Below are 25,422 nucleotides of genomic sequence, written 5' to 3' on the forward strand. Positions count from 1 at the left end.
AATAGAGAAGATGACTTGAGGTCATGTTAAGAATTGTCAAAACCATATACAACATAGACTCAAGGGTTTAAATGTAAAATTTCCTTCTAGAAGAGACCATGTGAAACCCCTCTTGAACAGAGAGGACAACTTCAAAATGTCCTCATCATGCTCAGTGCCTGTTTCATTAGGTACTCAGAGACCACTACAGTCGCAGTCCCAAGAGACCTGGGTACTGCTTGAGATGATGGAAGACCTTGGCATCATCCTTGTGGTGTTGGTTCTGCCGAAATGCAGAATGCTGGAGTTCAGGGGTCATGGAAGCTTCCACCAATATTTCAAAGGAAGGTCTGGAATGCCAGGTAAAATATAGCAGTGTCAATAGTCCTGCAGGAAACCCCTGATATAGTGATGTATGAAGATATAAGAAGGAAGCCAAAGCTTCAGTGAACACACACGGAATTAAGAGATTTCAGTTACATGGAACATTTATTGAAATTGAGCAAGAAAAGCCAGGAGAGAGGTCATGTGGGCTACAACCAGCAAAACCATAAGGGTGGAGATACACAAGCCCTTTGGAGAGAACAGCAAGACGACAACTGTCCCATATTATGTATGTGGAAGTATGGACTTGCTTGCTCTGCTAAATTTCAGTCCTACTTTGGTCCCATCATTATTTTCTCTTGCTGTATTTCATTTCTCCTTTTTGATTGGAAATATTTACACTGAGATTATACACACACACACACACACACGCGCGCGCGCACACACATATTGCTTTTCATCTTTTGGAGGCCCATAGTAAAGAGTTTGCATTGAGTCTCAGATGAGATTTTGAACTTGGACTTTGGACAAAGCTGAAAATATTAAGACTGTGGGTACTCTTGGCAATGAACTAAATGCCTTTTGCATCATGAGATGGATTTGAGCTTTTGGGGTCCAGGGGTGGAATATTATGCTTTAAATTGGAGGGTATCGTCCAAAATCTCATGTGTAAGACAATGTGGGAATGTTCAGAGGAGAAATGATTAGATTATGAGAGCTGCGATCTAATTGGTGGATTAATTCATTTGACAAATTAATAATTTTAGTGGATTAATGGGTGGTAACTGTAGGCATGTAGGGCTTACAGTAGATCATAAGAGGCATGCATTTGGAATTTATATTTTGTCCTTGGCAAGCAGAACTCTCTGATGCTTTCCATCTGTCATAAACTGAGCTTCTTTTCTCTGCCATGCCCTTATGTGAGGATGTTCTGTCTCATCTCCGGCCCAGAGCTCTGTGGTCAGAATAAACTTTTTCTCCTCTAAGTTGTTCTTGTTTGGTCCTTGGGTCACAGCAACAAAATACTGATTAAAACAGTTTGGAAGCACATCCCAGGCAGAGGAAATAGAAAGGAGGAAAGGCTATGCCGGCATATTTTGGAAACAATCAAGGAAGACAGGTTGGTTGCATCAGGTTGAAAATTGATGGGGAGGATAGAGGTGAAGCTGAGAAGACAGCTGGACACCAGAACAATAGTCTTTCAGGGTTGCTCATGCCATTTGTTACAGGTGGCATCAGACGGCCAGTATCAGAGACAAGCAAGAAAAAAAAAATTGCTATATAGAAAAATCTATTTTAGAAAACAAAAGAGCATCTATAATCAAAGTATGGATTTTTGTATCAACCTATCATAGACACCATGAAAAGATTTATTGTGAACTATATATTTACCTCTGATACACTAAGTAAAAATTATAGAATATGTAGTGAAACAAGTTCTAAATTATAGAACAGGCTTTGCCATACAACATGTGGCCTTGAGCAAGAAACTTCTCTGTGTCTCTATTTTATCATCTATAAAATGAAACGGCTGTTCTGTATTACCCCACTTTAGGTCAATAGAGGTTCCCATATCAGGTATAATCTAAAACTAAAATTCACTTAACATTGTCTCCTGCTTGTGTAGCTATATACTGGAAACCAAATGAACAAGCTGAGTAAAAAAATATGTGGAGCAGTCAAGAACACATACACACCATCCTCCTCCTTCTCCTCCTCATCTGTTTGCACTAACCTAAATTTACTCAGGTTCACAGATTTTAGATGATATCAAATGACTGAGAATAGAAAGGAATTACAGCTACAAATGAATTACTAAGGGATACATCAACCTGAGCCAGGGACATCAAATATAATTCTTCTTTGTCATTCATTTTATTTGCACAGAATACAATTTGTGGGGGAGGGGAGGATATTATTTCACTCTAAACAAGTCTATTGTTTTGACAGATTATACTGGGTAATGATGCTTTTGCATAACAGTGTGATTCTACTTGTGAGATTTTAATCTTATTTTCAATGAACACAGAGATCAAAGTATTCTTTGTTAGTACTATTTAACTTCCATTTCTCAGTCTACAGATATCCACCATGAATTAGCATTGTCTTGTTTAAACCGAAGAATGGAAAAGGCTCCTGAAATATATCAGAGACTGTGTTTGGGGTATAGTTTTTGATGCCCTGGAGGGCCAGAAATGCACAGTATGCATCTTTTGTGGGGGCTGTCTTCAAAATAGCTTGTATCATCTGACATGGAATTCTAGCTTTGACATTGTTTTCCTGAATTAGACAACAAAGGAGGATTATTTTCTCTTTTTTTTTTTTTCAGAAGACCCCTAAGGTTGTATACATGTGTCTTATTTTTTGAAGGATAAGTGGCAAAAAATGGAAAAAAAGGAGAAGAGAGGCAAAACAGGAAGGACCAGAATGCATAAGGCTAAGGAGAGGAAAAATAGAGAAGTTAAGAAAAAATCACAGAGAGAATTGTTAAATAAAGTAAAAGTGAATAAACTGAAAACAGGTGGCAATATATGAGACCTTCCCCATGTTCTGCTCTATACCCAATTAATAATTTTTACTTGCTTCCTTTACTCTGAGAATTTTTTTCTTTATAAGTTTTTTCCCTTTCTTTTATAGTCACTTACTTTTTTTTTTCTTTTGAAAGTATCTCCTAACATAAAAATTTAGATAGTAGTTTTGAGAGAGAATGGTTAGAGTTTGCTCCACTTACTTTTCGTTTTTTTGGGTCGGGGGGCATGAAGTCAGACTGCATTTCCCAGGTTCCCTTACAGTCAGTCAGTAGAGAGATGGCACTGAATCCTATCCAGCAGGAGAGGAGAGAAGCAGTGTGAGCCTCTTGTGATCTGAATGGCTAAAATGCAGATGTTATCACTTCTGCTTACCCTTTCCACATCATGAAGAGGCAGAGGAGTCTAACACCCACAAAACCAAGTCACATGATGGAAGATAAATGAGTTCCTCAGACGCCATAATGCCAGGAGAATATAGAGGATAGATGGTTGTGTGATGGAGAAATAACGTTGCAGATTCCCTGAGATGTAGGGTTTTATACAGACAGCATCACACTGAATTAGCACAGAAGCAAACTTTTTGACACTACCAGCAGCCTTCCTTCTCTCCTCCTGAAGCAGATCAGGTACTCCCAATCAAAAACCCCTTGCCATAATTAAGTTTCTCTTCTTGTCAGAAAGATTTTTACCAAGGACGACAACAGGATATCAACAAAAATTTCTGCAGAGAGTATTATTGTTTATAGCTTCCTCTTTCTTGCAAATGCTGAGTGTCCTGAAAAAAGCTTGTGAAAATTTTTAACCTAAAAATGTGGGACAAAGAGTAACTGTTTTGTAGGCACCCCCACCCACTGACATGTAGAAACCCACTGAGTGTAAATCTAAAAGAATTTTCAGTCTTAGGGTCCAGAGATTTTTAAGCATCAGGCCCTCTGGCTGCTGCAGCTGAACAAACCTGCTTCCTGGAAATTCCTCAGGTATCCAGCCTCTTCTCTCCTCCATCACTACCTTTCCCACTTGAGTTGTCCACTAATGTTTTTTCCACTAGTTAGTATTTTAATCCCCACCTCCAAAGTACATTTCATTCCTCATATTTCACCATCTAATTGAGTTTTCTAAGTGAAAAATGTTTTATTTATTTAATTGACTGAAAGATTTTGAATCTTTATGTGACATTCACATAGAATTTATATTCGAGATTCTTGACCAGTAATGACACTTTGAAACTCTCACCACTACTATTTTTTTTTAATTTGTTGGTTATACATAACAGTAGATAGCATTTTGACACATCATATATAAATGGAGTATAATTTCTCATTTTTTGGATTGTACACATTGTAGGATCACATCAGTCATGCAGTCATATATGTATATGAGGTAATAATGTCTGTTTCACTCTACTATCCTTCCTATCCCCATACCTTCTCCCCTCCCTTCACACCCCTCTGCCTAAGCCAAAGTACCTCCATTCTTCCCTAGTTCCCCCCTTATTGTAAATTAGCATCCATATATCAGAGAAAACATTTGACCTTTGTGTTTTGGGAACTGGCTTATTTCTTTTGGACTTAAAATCAGCATACTACAGTGATGCAGGCACATCAATGTTTATAGCGGTTCAATTCACAATATCTAAGCTATGGAACCAACATAGATGCCCTTCAACAGATGAATGGATGAAGAAAATGTGGTACATATTTACCACTACAGTTTTATGATTCTGCTTCATCATATTTTCTTTCCAGCTGGATCCTCTTCATTCTCCCTAATAACACTGTTTTGGATACTCTCCATGTAAAGGTCTCTGCTACTGTTGGGAACGTTTTTGGATTGTTTCCTATTCCTCTGTAGATTTCTAGGTATAAATCTACTTTCACAGCTTCAAATCAAAGTTATAAAAGTGATTTGACAAAGATGTAAAGTATATCAAATTTTGACGTTTTGATGATTGCCAGACAACCAATCACATAGGAATACCAGCAGGGTGTCAACAAACTGAATTCCTTTCTGGAAATAATAGAAAAGAATTTGTTTCCTGCTCTTTTGGATGGTTGGTAGAGATCACTTCTTTGGGATGATGGAACCAATGTACTATTATGTTGTTTGCTATAGGTAAGGGTCATTCCAACCTTTAGAGACTGCTGTGATCCTTGGTCCACGAACCTTTTCCTACAAATTTTGGGATTTTGAGATTGAACATGATAGCTTTCTAAGACTGAAGTTGTAAGCATCTTGTCTATTTGATATTCCATTCATGCTATTTATAAATATTTAATCAGATTTATTAAAAAAGACAAATGTTAACTAATTACCATTATTGCCTAATCAAATAATATTAAATGAATTGTTTTAGAACACTTTAGTACAGTTGTGTTTAATAAGAACTATTTTCTTCTCTGTTTACTCATTTTTTTATTGTGTAAGAAGGAAGGTTTCTAGGGAATCTTGCCCCAGTACTATGTCATAACTTTTGACTGACAGAGGATTGCATCAGAATGTTAAGTCCCTACTGTGCATTTCTCTACTTAAAGACAACTTTCTATCTTTTTGGCTTGAGTTTAAAGCTGCAAAGGCCTTCTTTTTACTGAGTCCTGCCTGGATTAGGTAACTTGTGCTTTGTTTTTATTGGTGGAAGAGTTTTTGGACTTTTGTCCCTCAACTTGGAGAGCAAACAACCCTGAATATAACAAGTTTTGTTAGTCAAGAGTTTTAATATATCATTCTTTTTAGACCACATGTGGGTCAATATAAACTTGTGTGAGCTGCTTTAAAGGACATGTTGAGGGTTAGCATGCAGGCTCAATCTGTAGGATTAACCCTAACGTTAGCTCTCACAGGAAAATAACAAACAGGCATGGTTTTCTCATTTGGAATGAAACTGATGTTGTATTTTTACTCCAACGCCAATGTTCGGATCAATAACTACCTTCTACCTAAATCCTCACCAGATGGCTTTCTTCTCTCTTTATTCTTTTGAACCCATACTGTGTTCTTGCATGCATTTATGCGTAAGAGGACATAGTGTGCTTTTAATAATTCTGGCAGTACAGCAGCTATGAAACACGATTACTCCAGGAAAACTGAGTCATATGGTCACCCTAGCAATTAGAAACCTTTCTACTTCAAGAAGAAGTCAAGGAGAACTTGTAAATTCAATCAAATGCTAAGGAAAGACCCTAAAGCACCATGATTAATGACACTGAAAGTACTTAGAAAAAGAAATGTGGAAATAGCATTTGGAAACATGGTAAGCAGAAGAATGAGAAGGGTCGCTCTTTCTGATGGCTTTCAATAGGAACTTGTGTTTATTTACACCTTGCATTTATGAAAACTGTGACTGAGAGAAATTATCTGAAGGGACTTCAAATGGGCTAAATCCTTGATGTTTATCTAACTGCCTAACCTGCTTTTGGTATATGGACCAGTTAACTTCTATTTGAGTTTTCCATTAAAAAATTCAATCAACCGTCAATATATTATTGATTGCCTGGTGTGACTTCTTCAATTGACTAAATCAAAGAGTTGATTAACTTGTCCACACCACTGTTTGTCTTAGTGCCATAGGAATGCAAATATTTGGGTGTTTTCTTTTCTTTGCTTTATATTTACTTGATTTAATTTTAGGACCTTGATGAGCAGAATTTCAATAAGAAAATCTCACTACATAAATATTTACCCACTCCACAAAATTTTGATTATTTGTTTAATACAACAGAAATTCAGTTAGAAAGATCTAATTTATGCACTCTTGCAGTAAAAAAAATACAATGTGTCTGAATAAAAAAAATAAAAGAAACAGTTCAAGCTTTCTATAAGACTGAAACTCAATAACTTTGTCTATTTGATGTTGCATTTATTCAATTTACAAATATGTAATCAGTTTTACTAAGAAGAAAACTGCAACTATTTACCATTATTGCCTAACAGAATAATCTTAAATGAATTGTTTCAGAGCACTTCAGTATAGTTGTGTTTAATAAGAACAGGTAAGATACTAAATACAAAAAATCAAGTTCATTTTAAGATATACGGTAAGTGACCTCTAAGAAACTGACATTTATGTTTGTAATTTCATTTTGTATAAATAAATACTTGTGCATTTAAAATTTTGTGAATCTTTAGAGAAAGACAAGTTCCAAATTAATTCTTTAGTTTCAAATTTTTTGGAACTGGGGACTGACCCAGGGGTGCTTAACCACTGAGCCACATCCCCACACACTTTTTGATATTTTATTTAGAGACAGGATCTCATTGAGTTCTCAGGGCCTCAGAAATTGATGAGGCTGGTTTTGAACTCACTATCCTCCAGCCTCTCAGTCTCCTGAGTTGCTGGGATTTATAGATGTGCACCATCACACCCAGTTAAGAGTTAATTTTTATATAATATGGCAACTGCAGTGCATAGTTTAAATTATCAGTCTCCAAAAAAATTTTGGTCATAAGTATAAATAAAAAATAAAATTCTTTTTTATTTCAATCTTCATACTAATACCTGCTCTTGCTTGCCTTTTAGTAAGAGTGCTTTTATTGCTACAGGGTATCCTGGGCTATCAGAAAGCCGGGATCTCAGCACGGAGTTCATTTTCTTCTTTCAGTTGTCTCACCAGCAAATAAAGATACTGTACAAAGCAATATATCCAATAGAAGTGAAATGCTGCCCTACTAATATATAATTTTATAAATTTTAAAGACCTCATTAAAAAGTGATTTAAAAAGGGATTGATTTAGTTTTAATAATATATTTTCCTTAATCCAAAGTATGTGAAATATTTTAACCTCCAGATCAAATTAATATAAAGCAAATTCTTAGTGAGAAAAAATGATAGACATCATGGAGTTAATTTATACAATGAGAACCTTTCCTAGGTAATATATTACAAAATTGTGTCATATACTTTGCCTTCCTATTGCTTTGTTACATATTGCATAACAAATTACTATGGAAATAATAGCTTTTTGTTTCATTGGAGTTTATTTTTTCATATCTCTTTATTCATTCCTTGAGTTGAAATCTATTTATAACAATATTGCAGTCAATGATGACAGAATTTTGAAGTTGCAAATACAAGACAGAAACATCAGATAAGTTAAAAAGTTTGAAAACCCAAGAATGAATGCTAAAGCAAAAATCTTAATTGAGAATTCTATTTAAAAAAATGGAAGAGGAAATTTTATAGATAAGTCTCTTCAAAATCATCTCATGATGGGTTGTTTATAAACCCTTTTGGTTAAGTCATTTTCCTGAGGCTAGTGTAGAGGTAGTAAGATATTCACATAAACAATGCTTCAGAATTAAAAACAATTAGGTTCTAAAACAGCAGCAAACACTCCTACTTGAATTACCTAAATTCTTTGAGCCTTAAATTCAACAACTGAATTATCTAACTCCTCACTGTTATTGGAAAGCAATAACCTGAGACTATTCTGCTTAGAAAATTATTTTTTTGATATGCTGAACAACTATTTATCAATAAGCATTATAAAATCATTGTAGTCAGATATTCTATTCTTTAATGAAAGAAAAATAAAGTAATAATATCATCATAGCCCTGCTAAAAAGTCATAAAAGCATTTTTCTGTCCTTTGCAGAAATAAACTGAGAAGCAGAGAAAATCAAATAGAGTATAATTTACTTTTTTTCTGCATTAAAATTGCCCATCTAAATGTGCTAAATTCAATGTGTTGAAGTCAAAATCTATAATAGGTCAAGTATGCATGTTAACTTAATTGGTACCATTCAATCAATCCGCAAGTATTTGTTCAGCTCTGACTTGGTATGAGACTTAGTGATAGAGCCAAGGAAACACACACTAAAAATATTTAATTGTAAGAAAGTGGCTCTGTCATAAGTTAAAATATTCTGCATACTAAAGGCAGATGTCATTGTCTTTAATGATAAACACACATACTGAATCTCCAAGAATAAGAACCATACACAGAATGAAGAATTGTGCTTATAAGAAAACTCAGAGTTTTGTCACTCCAAAGTTTGTTCTCTTATTTCTAGTATTTACACTTCAAGTATAAAGTAAAATGTTTATTTTAAAGTTTGTGATCTGGTAGGTAAGTTAAGCAAACTATGTATACTCACAAAGATAAGTAACATTGCTAAATGCCAAAGAATGCCCACTTGAGAAATTTCAGAAGAAGAGAAACAGAGACAATTTTAAGATTGGGAGAATTGTAAGTGCTTTATAGATTGAATCTTGAAGAATGTGTAGAATTCTCTTTGGAAGAGGATGTGGGGTCTGGAAGCATTCCAGATAAGAAGAGTGGTTTGAGAAAAGAGGCAGCACGAGGCATGTTTCAGCAGCCCATGAATAAAGCAATTTGATTTCAATAGCTGTTTAACTTGGAACAACTAGTAAAAAATAAGCAGGAAGCCAAAGCTAATGTTCCTATTATTTTAGACCTTCATAGGATTATTCACTAACTTAGATTGTCTGCATCCTTAATGTAGGTATGCTTTATTTCAGAAATCAATGTTGATTAAAATATGTGACACAAAATCAAAGCAACACCTGCTATGGTGAGCATTTGCACTTGGCTGGCCAGGATGTGTACATGGTGTTAACTACATCCAGTACCATGGCACATGATGAGTATGTACTTCAACCTAGGCTATTTAGCCTAGGCTATTTTTTACCATAGTAGTCTTTCTGGGATGGACAGTAAATGACTAAGTCCAATAAGAAGGCTTCCCTGAAAATGCTGTAGAGAGTGTGGAAATTCTCTACCCACTACAACTGCTGCTCGTCGTTTGTAGAATAACATTGGTAACTATAGCAAGGGAGGAAGAGGCTAACGAGGGAAAGAGAAAAGCAGAGTGAAGGGATAACAATAAAATGGAGAGAAAAAGAAAGGAATATTTTTGGGATATCTGGACCCCATATAATTAAAATCCAAAAATTAAAACTATTAATATAAATAAATTAATTTTTTTCTCCTTCATATGATTGGATTGGGGTTTGATTGTTATTTATAGTTAAAATTTCCCATTTCATCATAACATAGGAATTTCAACGGTGTGACTCATGTGTGTATTTTAAAACATTTTATAAAAGAAAGGTAAAGAGATTAGTCTGGGAATCTTAATGGAAACTGGAGAGTGAGCATCATGTACTTTTCCACATCAACTTCTCTAAACACAAAACAAAGGGGAAAATGTTTTTTTTTAATACTTAATGGATTGCATCATCATAATTAAAAAAGGAGATGAAAACACTTGACAGAAGTTCCGCTTGTTCTGCATGTGGAATAAGATGTGATGAAATTACCTTCCTACTATCACAACAAGACAACTGGAGAATATATAGCACATAGTAATTTTTAAACATTGTTCTAGAACAGCACACTACTATCATTCACAAAGAAAGGGAAACAAACTATATGAGCCAAAGTCTTGTCTCCCTTTTCTTCCTAGAAGGTCCTTCATTTCCTAACTTACTTCCTTTTATCCTTCTTTTCTTTCTACTTTTTTATTCTCCTCTCCTTTACTTTAGTGACTGATTGAATTCAGGACACCACAGATGCTCAGCATTCACTATAGCTATGAGCTACACCCCCAGCCCTCTAGAGGTAACTAGTATACTGCACCACAGACAGGAGAATGCAAAGTAAGTTGGGAAATCTTAGGGAGTTGAGACAACAGAGCTTAAAATTTATAGAGGCCAAGACGACTGGAAATTGCTGTTCAGAGAATTAGGGAAAACTAGAGCACTAAAGCTACATTACATTAATAAAGAATTGCAGAAATCTACGTAAGGGCCTCAGTGCTGTCCTTAAATATCAATATTTATATGTTTTATGTGAAATCCAGTAAGAGTAAACAAAAACCATTTCCAACATAAGAATGATGTGATGTCATGAGAACAGTTCTCGAAGGTCATTCAGGGCCTGCAGTTCTTTGAGTTTTGTGGATCCAGAGGGTGGAGACCTGCCTAAATACACTGGGCCTTCAGTCCATGCTTCAAAAATGGGACCAAATTTACTCCAGAAAAGAAACTATAGTCATACTCAAAACAAGTTTCAAAATTAAACTAATCAAAACCGGCTTAACTGCCTTCTAAGGGAATAAAACATCATTGCTTCACTCTTTAAAGAAATGTTATATGCATGATTCCTGGAGAAAGAGAGTGACAAATGAAGAGGATGAACACTTGAGAAATTTCAGAGTGCTAGCTTGAATCATTTACATATGATTAAAAATATATGATTCAAAAATACTAGGTTAATGAATAATCAAAAAATATCACTTACACCCAAGAGAAAGATAAATCAATAAAAAATGACTCAGAAATGACAAAGATGTTAGAAGGGCAAAGAAAGGATAGTAAAGTCTTTATTATGAAAGCTATTCATATATGTAATGATATAAAGAAAAATAAGTCATGAAAAGAAGAAAACAAAAGGTATAAAACAGAAGATGAATGAGAAACCTAAGTATTAAAACATTATTCCAGAAATTGAAAACAACAGCAATAACAAAACAAACACTGGAAGGGATTGATAGCCTATGAAGCATAGCAGAGTAAAAAAATAATGAAACTTGAGTGTAGAACAATGCAGAATAAGTAAGGGAAGGCTAGACAGAAACAGACTGAGAAGACTGTATGACTGTATGACTTTATCAGGTAAGGTAATACAGCTAACATGTATATTTGGAGGTCCCAAGAAAAAGGAAGCACTGTGGGGAATTAATAGATACATAAAATAATGATGAATGGAATTTTTCCAACTTTGATTAAAACTAAAACCATAGATCAAAGAAAAAAATTCAACAAAACAGAGAGAGAGAGAGAGAGAGGGAGGGAGGGAGAGAGAAATCCACACCATGGTGGACACATAAACAAAATGCTAATCATTTCTAACAGAGGGCCAATTTCAAAAAATAAGAACAAATTTATAAATATAAAATGAAAAAAATCAAATAATTCAATAAACAGTCAAAGAGAGTGCACTAACTGCATTGCAATGAAAGTATAAATAAATGATAGGAGAGATTAAAATTGCCAAAATGTTTAGAAAATAATCACATTATGGATCATTGATCAAATTAAAATAAAATTAATAGATTTAGGCCTAATTGAATATGAAGTGAACAAAGAAAGTCTAACATAGGTAAAAAGCCTTTTGAAGTAAATATATAGCTTTAGATATGCATTTTTTCTTATGAAAAAACCGACATTAAATGATTTAAAGAATCACCTCAAGAAATACCTTGTACAGAAAATTTTAGCTCTTGACTGAAGGAAACAGAAGACCTTGTTATATCCAATGCTTATTAATTGATAGAGGCCAATTATCTTCAAATAAATGAATGAAATCCACAAAATACCACCTGTTAAAATTCAAACAACATTTGAATGTTCACAAACAAGCAATCATTAATACAAAGAACATGGATAGGATACAACCATACTAATACCAAGACTTATTATATAGGTTTAGTTATTTAAACAAACTTAGCATGTCATAGACATAGATCAGGAGAATGAATATCTCCATCTTAAAATTCATAAGCCTGTGGTGATCACAGGTGTTTAAGTGACCAAACAGAAAACAATACAAATTATCTTGTTACTGATTTGGGTCCAAGTGAGAAGTACAACAATGAACATAGACAGATGCCCAAATGATAGTTTAGACACTTTAGAGTTACTGAAGAGTATAATTTGGCAGAGATATATAGAAGGGCAATGTGTTAGCTCTAAAAAATAGAAAACTTGTAAGCCCTAGTGGTAATCCTATTACCATACTAGAGAAACCTCTACAAGTAAGCCCAATCATACAGCAGCAAGATTGTTCATGGCACCTCAAAATGAAAATCTAGACACACTTTTTAAATGAGATCTGTGTTTGAAAGTCCTGTGCTTCAAAAGTGGGGCTTTGGGGAGTTACTGGTTCATGAGGGCTCTGACCTAATCAGTGAAATAATCCATTGGTGACTGAATAGACTACTGGGACCTAATGAAAGGAAGTATGTCACTGGAGGCATGTCCTGGGAGGGTTTAACTTCTCTGCCCTTTCCCCTTTCTTTTCTTCTTCACCTCTTTCTCCTTGTCCTTCTTCTTTGGCTACCATGAGCTGAAGGGTTTTCCTCCCTCACACCCTTCCACCATGACCTCAAGCCAAATGAAGCCAACCAACCATAGACTTAAACTCCTGAAACTGAGAGCCAAAATAGATGTTTTGATTACAGCAATAAAAACTTTCTAACTTCCTAACTCAGAGTCCAAATATTCCATATGTACATTTGCATTTTCCAGAAATGCCTGCACTTATCTTTGGTCCATGTAACTAATTCTGACTATCTGATATGAGCAAAGGAGATGAAAATAATCAGTGATTCCTCTGTGTCCTTCATGTTCTACCACAGTAAATTTGCTAGGCCTAATTTCCAGGTTGAGAGTTTATAAGGGAGAGGAACACACCTTGTCCCATCATAGAGTGTAGGTGGACCAGAAATAAACCTGCTATGTAAAAAATGCAGATTAAGGTTCATAATACTTCTCAAAAATGAGATTCCATTCACACACACACACACACACACACACACACACACACATATATATATATACATATATATATATATATATATATATATATATACCTAAGTGCCCAAGAAGAGGAAAAGGTATAAATTAAATATAGTGCATTCATATACCAAAAATGAAATACAAAGAATGGTATGCTTGCACATGTATGTATAAATATTAAATGAATGGATGAACAAATAAAATGTTGACCAAATAAATGTAATGCAATAAATTCTAACATAGAACTGTCTTACCTTCTAGATAGAGTTAAAAAATATTTCAAGGAATAAAGCATATTGAAAAGAAAAAATAGTAAAAAAAAAATCCTGATTTTTAAAAGGAACAGCTAAAACGGACATTTATTGATTTTTTTTTCTTCAATCACCAATTTATTGAGCTTCTACTATAGTTTAGGAAGTATCCAAACAACTGGATCATTATTCTCAAGCACCATGGTATCTAGTGGGAGTCCAGATTATGTGTTAACATCTTTCAGAAGATCATTTGTTTTGTGATTGAATTATTTACAGAATTCAATGCAAGCAAGAGAATTGGCACTGGGATTGGCCTTAAGATGTCTTAGAAAAAGCAGATAGTCTATAAATTGTTTTCCCAAGTCAATTGGCTCCATTGGAGAAAGATGTTTCAGTCCAAAGTTGCAGCTCTTCAAAGGCAGGAGGCTGTGAGGTCAGTTATTCTAATAATTCCAAGGCATCCAGCTTGGCAAGTGATGAGAACACAGGGCAAGTAGAATGCTATTGTTCTGAAAATGTGTCACCATATTCCTGCCCTCCATCCTTACCTACAGGCATAATTCTTTTCTTTAGTCCTAAAAGCTGAATTTAAAATATATTTATCCTTTAACTCATCCCATTTCATCACAGTCATTCATTTACGTGCCTGCATTTCCTGGGGGATGATGAGCTCCTTTTTGAATACTATTACCTGACAAGTGTCTGTCCTTCATGCCTAGAACAATGTGTGCTGAATATGAGGAACTCTATAAATATTGTCTACATGCTCAATATAAAATCGGATTTCAAAATGTCCTTCCATGTGAAATTGAATATTTACATAAGTGGAAAATATTTTAAAGGTCTTTGAACATGAGGGATTGAACAAGATGATTCCAGTGGTGTGGGCTGTGTAGTGAAAAGCCTAAGAAAGAAAACAAATCTGGATTTGCATCTTGCTTTGAACCACTTGCTTTATCTGTGGTCGGGGACAGGTCATTTAATTTTTGAATCTTAAATATGTGATACATAAAAGTCAGGTTAATCGCATTTATCTGTGTATTAAAAATTGGATTCTATAAAACAAACTATATAACATTAGGAGTCTAATAAATGAAGTCAACGAAAAATGTAACTCTTGGCTTATTCCCACCCCCCAGTTTTTAGTAAAAGGTTGAATGCATGCCTTCAATAATCGCAGAAACACATGACAACTGAAAGAGTGTGTAAGCATATCTGATCAAAGGATAGACTTTGTGAAGGAGACTATAAAGCATAAAGCAAAAAGTATGAAATCGCACCCATTTATTAGCCTTGCACCCACGAGAACAGATGTCCTCCAATTCAACTTCTTCATGAGTAAAGGAATGTCAACAAAGTTGCCTTTTATGATTTAATATGATTTAAAGATTAATTGAGCCAAGCATGGTGGTATGTGCCTGTAATTCCATCTGCTCAGGAGGCTGAGGAAGAAGGATGGTAGGTTCAAAGTCAGTCTCAGCAACTTAGCAAGGCTGAAAGTAACCTAGTGAGACCCCACCTGAAAATTTTTAAAAAATAAAATAAAAAGGTTGGGGATGTGGCTGCATGGTTAAGGGCCCTTGGGTTCAATCCCTGATACCAAAAAAATTAAATTAAATTAAATTATATAAGGTAGCACACATCACAGACTTAGGGATGCATCTTACTTTTTTTTTTTTTCTTGTGTTACTGGGAATTAAAGCCAGGAGCATTCTTTCACTACACACTCAGTCAATTTATTTTATTATTTATTTATTTATTTTTGGCACCAGGAATTGAACCCAGGGGGACTTAACCACTGAGCTACATCTTCAACCCTTTTTATTAGTATTATTATTTTTAATTTTGTGACAGGTTTCAAATTGTATATGACGTCCCTAAATTGTTCAGGCTGTCCTTGAACTAGGGATGGCCCTGTTCAGCTTCCAAAGTCACTGGGATTATAGGCATGAGCCACCACACCTGACTTATTTCATTTTATTTTAGTTACATTATGTCATTTTTAAATTTTATTTTACTATTTTGTTTTTGAACATTTGCTCAGACTGGTCTCAGAAGTGTGACCTTTCTTCCTTAGTCTCCCAGGAGCTAGGATTATATTCATATGCCACTGCACTTAAGGAGGCAATTTCAAACTTCATGTTCACTCAATGTAATCTGGTCTAGTTTACAGATGATGCAAGGAGTGTTGTTATATAATGACAGATTTGTTTGCTTGCTTATCTGTCTTAATGGTTTTATTTATGTAGTTAGTCATTTGCTTGGTATTAACGCTAAGGAATAACATTAATAAACCCAAGTCTACTTATTCACTACTAGAAAAGGACCCAATGAATTGAAAATAAATTATTGGGGCAAGGAAAAAGATGTATTTGGTAAACCATCAAGACCAGAGAGATGGTGGATGAACCACCAGAAAGATCATCTTAACACATGCTTTAAGATCCTTTTATGTAGGAGGAAATTAATAAGGAAACCTAGTAATGGGAATTGTTGGCTTTGCATTTATTTTTAACAGTAAGGAGCAAGATTAGGAAAGTTTCTAGTAAATCAAGCTTAAAGTGAGAGGTTAAATAATTTAAAAAGTTGTGTGTTCAGGGAGGCAAAAACTTTTTGTAGCAAAGAATAACCAGGAGTGTGGCGATAGCCGTGTCTAAGGTTTGTTTTAAATGCCATCTCCTGACAAATCTTCCCACAACACTTTCTCTCTCTACTATCTGATGTATAAAAGGTAATATCTGCTCTTGATCGTTTCTGATACCAATGGGATAAATAACATTCTGTTATCTAATTAACTAAAAGAGCTCTGTGCATTTGCTCTCTTCTTAGCATCCATCTAGCTTGGTTTCCTGTTTATGATTAGGTCAACAACTGTCACTCAGCTGGCTGCTGAAGTCCAAGGACACTAGGGAGAAGAGGAATTGTTTTGCCAACAGATTTGAACTTTTGGCCTCATTTATTCCTAGCAAAGAGTTGTGTTCCTTGTGGAGGAAACAAGTGAAAGTTTATTAGTAAAACTCAAAAAGACTCCCCAACATCTGATAATCTTGAAACTATTTTTCTAGGATGCTAATCTAATTTCTATGGCATCATATAGAAACACATGGCCTTAAACACTTAGGGTGTGTGTAGTCTACTTTCTAAGGAAAAATATCTGCAAACTGTACAAAAATGGAGGATGAATATGAAGGAAGATAAACATATTTCAGGATTATAGTGAAGAAAAAGTCAGAAAGTGACTGCATAATTATTAGGAATTGGAGAAAACTTCCTAGTGAGATAATTTCATCACAGTTCATTCTAATTCCGAAATTAAGAAAGTGAAAAGACAAAAAACAAAACAAACAACAACAACAAAAAACCATGGAGGAATTGTAAAGTCTTATTTCTAAGTGAAACAACCCAATTTGAAAGGGCTCCATACTCTATGACTTTAACTATATAACATTTTTAGAAAGGGCAAAACTACAGAGATTGTAAAAGGAATAAGCCTTGCCAAGGGCTTAGGATGGAGGGGACAAAAGGGATAAATACATAGAACACTGGGCATCTTTAGGACTGTGGAAATATTCTGAATGTTATTGAAATGAACAAAACATGCCATCATACGTATCTCAAATGCATAGATCGTAGAACACAAAGAGTTAACCCTGATATAAACTATGGACTTTAGTTAATAAAATGGATCCCCATTGGGTCATAAATTATAATAAATATACTATACTAATGCAAAATATAATCACAGGGATATGGGGAAGGGTTAGGGAGTATAAGCAAATACTATGCTTTTCACTCCAAATTTCTGCAAACTTAAAAGTGTTACAAAAAAATTCTAGTTTTAAAAAGAGGTGCTAAGAAAGTGCAGACCTACAAATATTATGATGATTATGGCAGTGATGGCGATGATGATGATTTACCAATTGTTTTGTAAATATAGACCTTCTAGTTCGATTTCAGTAAAAACCAAATACAATATGGACAATCCAAAAAAAAATAATAATAACTTTAGAAAGTATAAAAATCAAAAAGAGAAGTGATGTAACAAACAAATATCAATGAGAAAGTTGTGAATCCTTAGGGGGACAAATGAAGATCAAGCAGAAAATTAAATGAACTTCGTTTAATCCTTTGATGGATCACTTAACATAATTAACTTAAGAGAAGGTGAGGTATAATATATTTTTAGTTCCCCAGTTCTGATATGAAGGTAAGCCATAGTGAACCATGAATTTGAATGATTCACTGCATTCCTTCTCTATTTCAACATTTTTCTTGTTAATCCTTGGCCCAATAATCACAAATGCTTCTCCATAATTGCAGTGTTCTTCAGTCACTTTATCATCTACACTTCCAGTCACCAGATCTGTAGAAAATTTACAGGATATTTTGCATCTGTCAGTAATTTTTAAGTGAATAATTGAAATCACTTTTTTTCCCCATAAAAATCTTTTTTTTTAAATTTTTTATTTATTTTTATTTTTTTTAATTTATTTCCCATAAAAATTTTTAACACTAAGATGCTGCAACAATACTACCCAGTTTCACTTTACAAGAGTAACTCAATGACCAAAGAATATTCCAGTGAATATATTTATGCATGTGTGCAAACTTTGGTCATAAATCAAAATCTGGGGAAAAATACAGCAAAATTTAACAATAATTATCTCTTAGGTAAGTAAATAGGATTTGTGCTTTGTTTTATAAACTTTTCTTCTTTGTATAAATAATTTGCAATAGTGTGTATTGTAAAATAGAAAGAATGGTCAAGCATTTTTAAAGCAAAAGATTCTATATACGAATACATATGTTTTTGTATAAATATGATGGAAATATAACTGTTTGCAGCAATAATTTTAGTAAGTTAGAACTATAGTTGATTTTAACTTGTTTCTAACTTTGCTAAAATTAAATTCTAACTTTGCTAAACGTAACTATATTGCAATTATAATCCAAAATGAGTACATTCAGAAAGAGAAATGAGCTGCAATCGTGAGGCAATTTAGCAAAAGTAGATTGTGTACCCAGCTCTAGCTGTTTCTTCAAGGAGATTTCCCCAACAGGACACATGTTCCCTGGATTAAAGAACAGTTTTTGACATTCATAAAGTAACAGTGCTGAACATCCTAAGACCAAGACAAATGACTCAAATTTGGCATATTGAAGGAGAGACACATTAGAAGTTTAAAAGTGAGATGCATTAACCATCAGGGAAATGCAAATCAAAGCTACACCGTGATTCCATCTCACTCGTTAGAATGGCAATCATCAAGAATACAAATAATAAATGCTGGAGAGGATGGAGAGGGAAAAGAAACTCTTACACACTGTTGGTAGGAATATTAAATTAGTTTAGCAACTATGGGAATCAGTATGGATGTTTCTCAAAATGCTAGAAATAAAAGAACTCTATGATTCTGCCATACCAGTCCTTGGTATTTATCCAAAAGAATTAAAGTCAGTATACTTTAGAGATACATATATCCCCATGTTTAATGCAGCACAATTCACAATAGCAAAGTTATGGAATCAGCCTAGCTGTCTGTCAACAGATGAATGGATAAAGAAAATATTCTATCTATCTATCTATCTATCTATCTATCTATCTATCTATCTATCTATCCATCTACCTACCTATCATCTATTTATCTACATATACACACACACACAAACTGGACTTTTATTCAGCTGTAAAGAAGAGTGAAATAATGTTATTTGCAGGAAAATGAATGGAAATGGGACTATAATTTTGAGCAAAAGAAGCCAGACTCAGAAGAGAATCATGTCTTCTCTCCTATGTGGAAACCAGAGGGAAAAACAGGGTTTGGAAAGGGGACTCCATGAAAATATAAGGGTAGAAAATATGTAGGGTAGAGAAAGGGAATGGGGGTAAGGAGGAAAGAAGAGGGGTGGTAGTAAGGACTGCAATTCATCATATTCTTCCTCTCTATACACACACACACACACACACACACACACACACACATACCACCATGAAACCCACCATTCTGTATAATTGAGATGTATCAATAAAAGTGAACTCTGTAACTTATACCCATGATGAAAAGAATGCTAGCAAAAAAGTGAGATGCAGTTATATACTCTTGTATTTAACACACTTTACTTTAGCACCTGCTATATAACAAAAAAATGTGTACAAGGTACACAAAGAATGGAACACCCCTTTCCCTCCTGAGTTCTGGTGGCAAGAAAGATAGCCAATAGCAAAACAATTTGATTTATGAGGTAATAGTTATGTTGTCCTGTGTTAGTTCAACAGGAGAAACATTGACATACCAGTGATGGTTAAACTAACAGAGTGACATTTGGGATGGATTTTTGTAGGTGTCTATGCATCAGTCAAGTACACAGAAATTGTTCTTTTATCTGGCAGGAGAAAACAAGGTGCAAAATGCATGACAATTGAAAAAATAATACAGAAAAAAATAGCCTCCCTTTTCAAGAAGGTTCAAGTTCTTTTATTGATATTTTTAAGATAGATGATGAACAGATAGATGGATAGAAATATCAATATATTTCTAGACATATAAATGTAGATTGATCTAGATATACAGACATATTTATATTTATATTTATTTATCTATCTATATTTTTTCACAGCATTGAAAAAATGCTCTCATAATGGGTGAACATTTTTATGTAAACACGTGGCATAAAAAATAAAATAAGCAAAAATCCCACAAATACATACTAAGACTGTCTTCTAATTTCCACCAGAGGATAAAGGAGAATATAGGCATCAAGTGACAGAATTGACTTTGGATTATCACCATCCCAGGAAGTTTTTAGAAAGACTGAAGGCAAAGCAAAAGGTCCTTTCAAAGGCTGAGATTTTTCTCCTTATAGCCAAATGTGGGCCTTCACCTCCACAGAGGATCCCAACAGGGCAAAATAGCATAAGCTTACTGCATATCTATTTGCTAAGGTGTGACGAGAATATCAGTCTTGGGTGCACGTATTTATGGGGAGCCACCTGGGTTATACAGAAATTTGCCAGGCAGGTTTGAGCAGATGACCTAAGCTCATTGAAATGTCAGGTGTTCGGCAAGCTATGCCCGGCCCAGCTCTACCTCTGTGCCATTGATACAAATAAATTACATTGGCAGGCAATAAACCTAAAGCCCTTAGTTCCTAACTAATTTATGACATATTCTAGCACAAGGTAGGGAATATTGTTATAAAGTAGCTTTTATTCCTAAGCACCTAGGCCCTGGGAAGGGAATGACTAAAAAAATTCCAACAAAATAGAAAAAGGGGACACAAAAGTCTCCAGGTATCCACAAGCAATAGATAGATAGATGTGTAGAAAGAGATGGGAGAGACAGCAAGAATGAGAGCAGAAGGGAGAGGTAAGATAGGTTGGTCAGTTTCATCAAATGTATAAAGCATGCGTATTTTCTTTATCTTGTCCATCAAAAAGTGGAATAGGGTATTACAGGCCTCAGATTTATATTCAGGACTGTCTGGAGGTAGTCTTAGGTTCAAAAGGCATTGGTATATTAGATCACACCTAATTTAAGTTTAGAAAAATCTGGTAAATGCCCAATATAGCTATTATTGGTGATGATAAACCCTGTGTGCTTTCTGGAAAGAAGGTGTTCATCTGGGAAGTGCTGCAGAGCAGTTTGGGTCTAGCAATAAATAGTGATGTAAAGAACTTATAAAATGTCTTGCACAGAGGAAGGTTTCACAAATTGTTCCTTTATTATATTTAACAAGACCAAGTCTCTGTTTTCTGTGTACAATATAGAGAGAACCAATTTAAGTGAAACAGAGCTCATTGTTTTACTATTTGGAATGCGTCTTTTCCTACTTTAAGACATTATTTTTCTGGTTCAATATCTTAGTATCTTAAATCATCTGTGCATTTATTCATTCATTCATTAAGGGGTTAATTTAACCCTTCGTTTCTAGTGTTTAGAGAATACCCTCCAAAAACATGAGAGAAGATGAACATTAGCAAACAAATAAGACACAAATAAATGAAAGAAGAAGTAAACATTTTGTGTTAGGTACAGCAGATAGAAGGAAAAATATTTTGAAGGCTTAATTACCCAAATATATCCAATAAAAGAAAAACAGACTTTTTTCCTTTTTTTTTTTTTTTTTTCAAATACAGTACTACTAAGAGAAAGTTTTTGTTTTTATTTTTTAGCAGAGACAATTACTTTCCAGCATCAGACTGATATAAAACAGAGTGCAATTCAAACATTTTAATCCCCCAAATGAAAGTGTTGCTAGGGGCTAGCCAAGGTCTCCTTATAACGATACTGATACTATATTCAACCAAAAAAAAAAAAAAAAATTCTGTTTGCAGGGGGAAAGGGACCATAAAGTTTTAACTTATCTTTTTGATGTGTTTACCTTAAATATTTTCAAAGGTCTTCAAACTAATAGCCTCCTAGAGAGGAAGAATAAAATTTTATCAGGAAAGAAAATCAGGACAAATGGGAATCTGTGAAGATCTTGCTGTTCTAAGGCCATTGACTTCCTGTCACTCCGTGGTAACTGCATTTGTGTTCTCTTGTTATTGTGACAAATGACCACTAGTTTATCGGCTGGAGTCAACAGGCATTTACTGTCTTACAGTTTTGCATGTCTGAAGTGCAAGGCCAGCCTTACTTGGGCTAACAGCAAAGTCTCTGGAGGAGTGTGCTTTTTCGCCAGGCCAGGGAAGAATCTGTTTCCTCACCTAAACCAGCTTCCAGAGGATGCCCACATTTCTTGGCTTATGGCTTATTCCCTTTCCTCCATCTTCAAGGCCTGTAGGTCCAGGACTTCTTATGTAACCATCCAGATGCCCCAGCTTCTGTTGTCACATCTTGCACAGGCCACAGTCAGGAAAGATTTTCCACTTTTAAGGATTCAGTTGATTGCATAGAACCCACCCCATCAACCCAGATCACCTTAACTTTAACAATCTGCTAAGTCTTTTTTACCACATAAGGTCGCATGTTCATAAATGCCAGAGATTAGGACCTGGACATCTTGGGGAGTCGTTACTCTGCCTCCCATAGTGACATTATCATTATTTATTTAATTCCATACTGATTTTACACCTTCCATTGATTTTTTAATTACTCTTCAGGAGTCAAAGAAAAATCTTTTTACTTCACTCAGACATTCACTTATTCAACATTCAATTAATGATGTATTGCAAAAATCCCTTTCTTTGCTTCACTGTACCAAGAAACCCTTATTCATTTATACATTCATTTAATTAATATCTAACTCCCCAACTAGAATCTAGAAAGGAAAAACCTTCATTTCTTCTTATTAAGTGTTCCATTCTCAGTGGCTAAAATAATATTATACCAAAAAGTTCCCAGTAAATATTTGTTTGAAAAAAAAGAATGAAATAAGCAGATATTTACTGCGTGCCAACAATATACCCAGGTTCTATGCACAATGACAGACAAGTAGAAAAGTCATCAAAAATAGAAGCAGCACTGAGACCCTATGTCACTGCTATAAAAGTTATATACAGAATTTTAGCAAGACATGCTCTTTCTATCTAGGGCCATCTCATCACCACTGACCCCAAATGACCATGCTCCATACAGCAAAGCAAAATTCAGTCCTGCAGTCATTAAATAAACTCAAGGCATCTTTAACACTAGGAAATAAAGGGTTCTTGTTCCAACTCTGCCACCTTGGATGTGGGTTAGGGTGAAGCACTCTAGAAACGGATACCATCTGTGTCATAGAACTGGAAATTACCTTCACCGATTTTAGAAGATTGATCCTGTGACATTGAACCCAGCTCTCTGACCAACCCTGACATTGTATGCTAGTCGAATACAGAACTGAAGTCATTTTGCGTGTTGGTCAGAAAGAGATAAGTAACGGTAGCAAAACCCAGACTAGAGAGGAAACAAGATAAAGAACATGAGCTCAGGCAGATGACAAAAGACCCCCACGGAACATAATCTTTCTTTGAATTGTGCAGTTGGCTTTGCACATAATTTATGTGTATACCTGTATCCTGTGGATAATAAAACTTTATTTTGTATGACATCTTTCATACTGCACTCCTAAATATTTAATAGAATTAAATAATGCAGTTACTAAGGAGAGTAATAGTAGGCAGCAAGGGGAAATTAAAAAGCAATGACAAACTGTGAGAGTTATGTTTTGAGAAGAGTCTAAGAATGATGTCGCCTTTCTTTCATTGGCTTCCCAGAAATAGTCCTGGAGTCAGGACACATAGAGCAAGTAATACTGAAAGATATAAAGAGCATTTCTGACTTTACAACCCACATGACCTTGGGTGGGCCACCTGACCTCTTAGAGACCTAATTTCCTTATCTAGAAAGTAGAGCCATACTTCAGTGGCAGCTGTAAGGATAGAATTTTCCAAGATATATGAGATGGATTTGAAAAGTGTGTGACACTGGGCAATTTCCTTCACTGTTAAGAGGAAATTAAGAGAGGAGAACAGAATGATATAAACACATGAGACACCAAGGGACTAGAGCAGTTGTAGAGATTACCCAGAAGCAGATTAAGATCAATTTAGACAGCAACACAGCAGGAAACCAATTCCAAAGGAGTTTAGAGTCATTTTGTGATGGAAGAGATTGGAAGACAGGTCCCCAGCATGTGCTCTGATAAATCAGTGGATAATCTGGGCTCCCCATTTTCATCTGTGCCCTTTATCTTCCAATCATTCTTATTGAATTTCCCACCAACCTAATTCACATCTTTCAATGCTTATCATGTAGCTTTTAACAGAATTGCAATCCTCTCATTATGTACTATTTCTCAAAATAAAAAAGGTACTCCTGTAGTCAGTGGCTTAAAACCTAAGGCTCATGAAGGCATAGACTCACTTGGGAAGCTCCTCAGCCTCATGTACACAAGCGTGTGGTCTCTAATTATGTAATCCTCTATTTTTTGAGCATGTGTGTAGCCCAGCTGCACCAGCCTCCCATGGGGTTATTAGATTGTAAATACTTAAACACCACCTCAGACCTCCAGCACATAATTGGATCTTAATTTTCTAGGATAAAAAAATGAAGAAGAGCCAGGAAGGGAGATGCAGAACCGTGCAGACTTGACAATGATTTCCATGATAATGTTCTTTCTTTCCAATAGAGCACGGATTCTCAGTGTACACCAGAGTCACTTTGAAAGCTTTACGAGGCACAGTTTCTGATTCAGAAACTCTAGGTGAGGGCCCAAGCATCTGTAATTCTAATCAGCCACCAGGTGATGCAGATGCTTCAGCTGTGGGGTCCACACTTTGAGGACTATGGCCTTGAGGATCCTTCTGACATATTACATCTTCCAACACTCATGAAGGATGAAGGCTGCAGGTTGATGCTCTGGAAATGAACACTTCCCTATTTCCCTTGACATCACTAAAAATGAACTGGAACAATTTAAAAGAAAAAAAAAGAAAAGAAAAGAAAATGGAGGACCACATCTAGATCAATATATTCAGTGTGCTTCGCGTGACACCCAGCTTACTCCTGGTCTGTCCTCATGGATAGAGGTGAACACTTCTCTGTAAGCTGGGGTGGCTTTAATTATGTCCATAACTACAGAACACTAAAGAAAGAAATTAAAGAAAACCTTAGAATATGGAAAGATCTCCCATGTTCTTGGATAGGCAGAATTAATATTGTCAAAATGCCCATCCTACCAAAAGTACTATACAGATTCAATGCAATTCCAATTAAAATTCCAATGATGTACCTTACAGAAATAGAGCAAGCAATTATGAAATTCATCTGGAAGAATAAAAAACCCAGAATAGCTAAAGCAATCCTTAGC

The sequence above is a fragment of the Sciurus carolinensis genome, chromosome 3 (genome assembly GCF_902686445.1).
Source record: "Sciurus carolinensis chromosome 3, mSciCar1.2, whole genome shotgun sequence".
Lineage (NCBI taxonomy): Eukaryota > Metazoa > Chordata > Mammalia > Rodentia > Sciuridae > Sciurus > Sciurus carolinensis.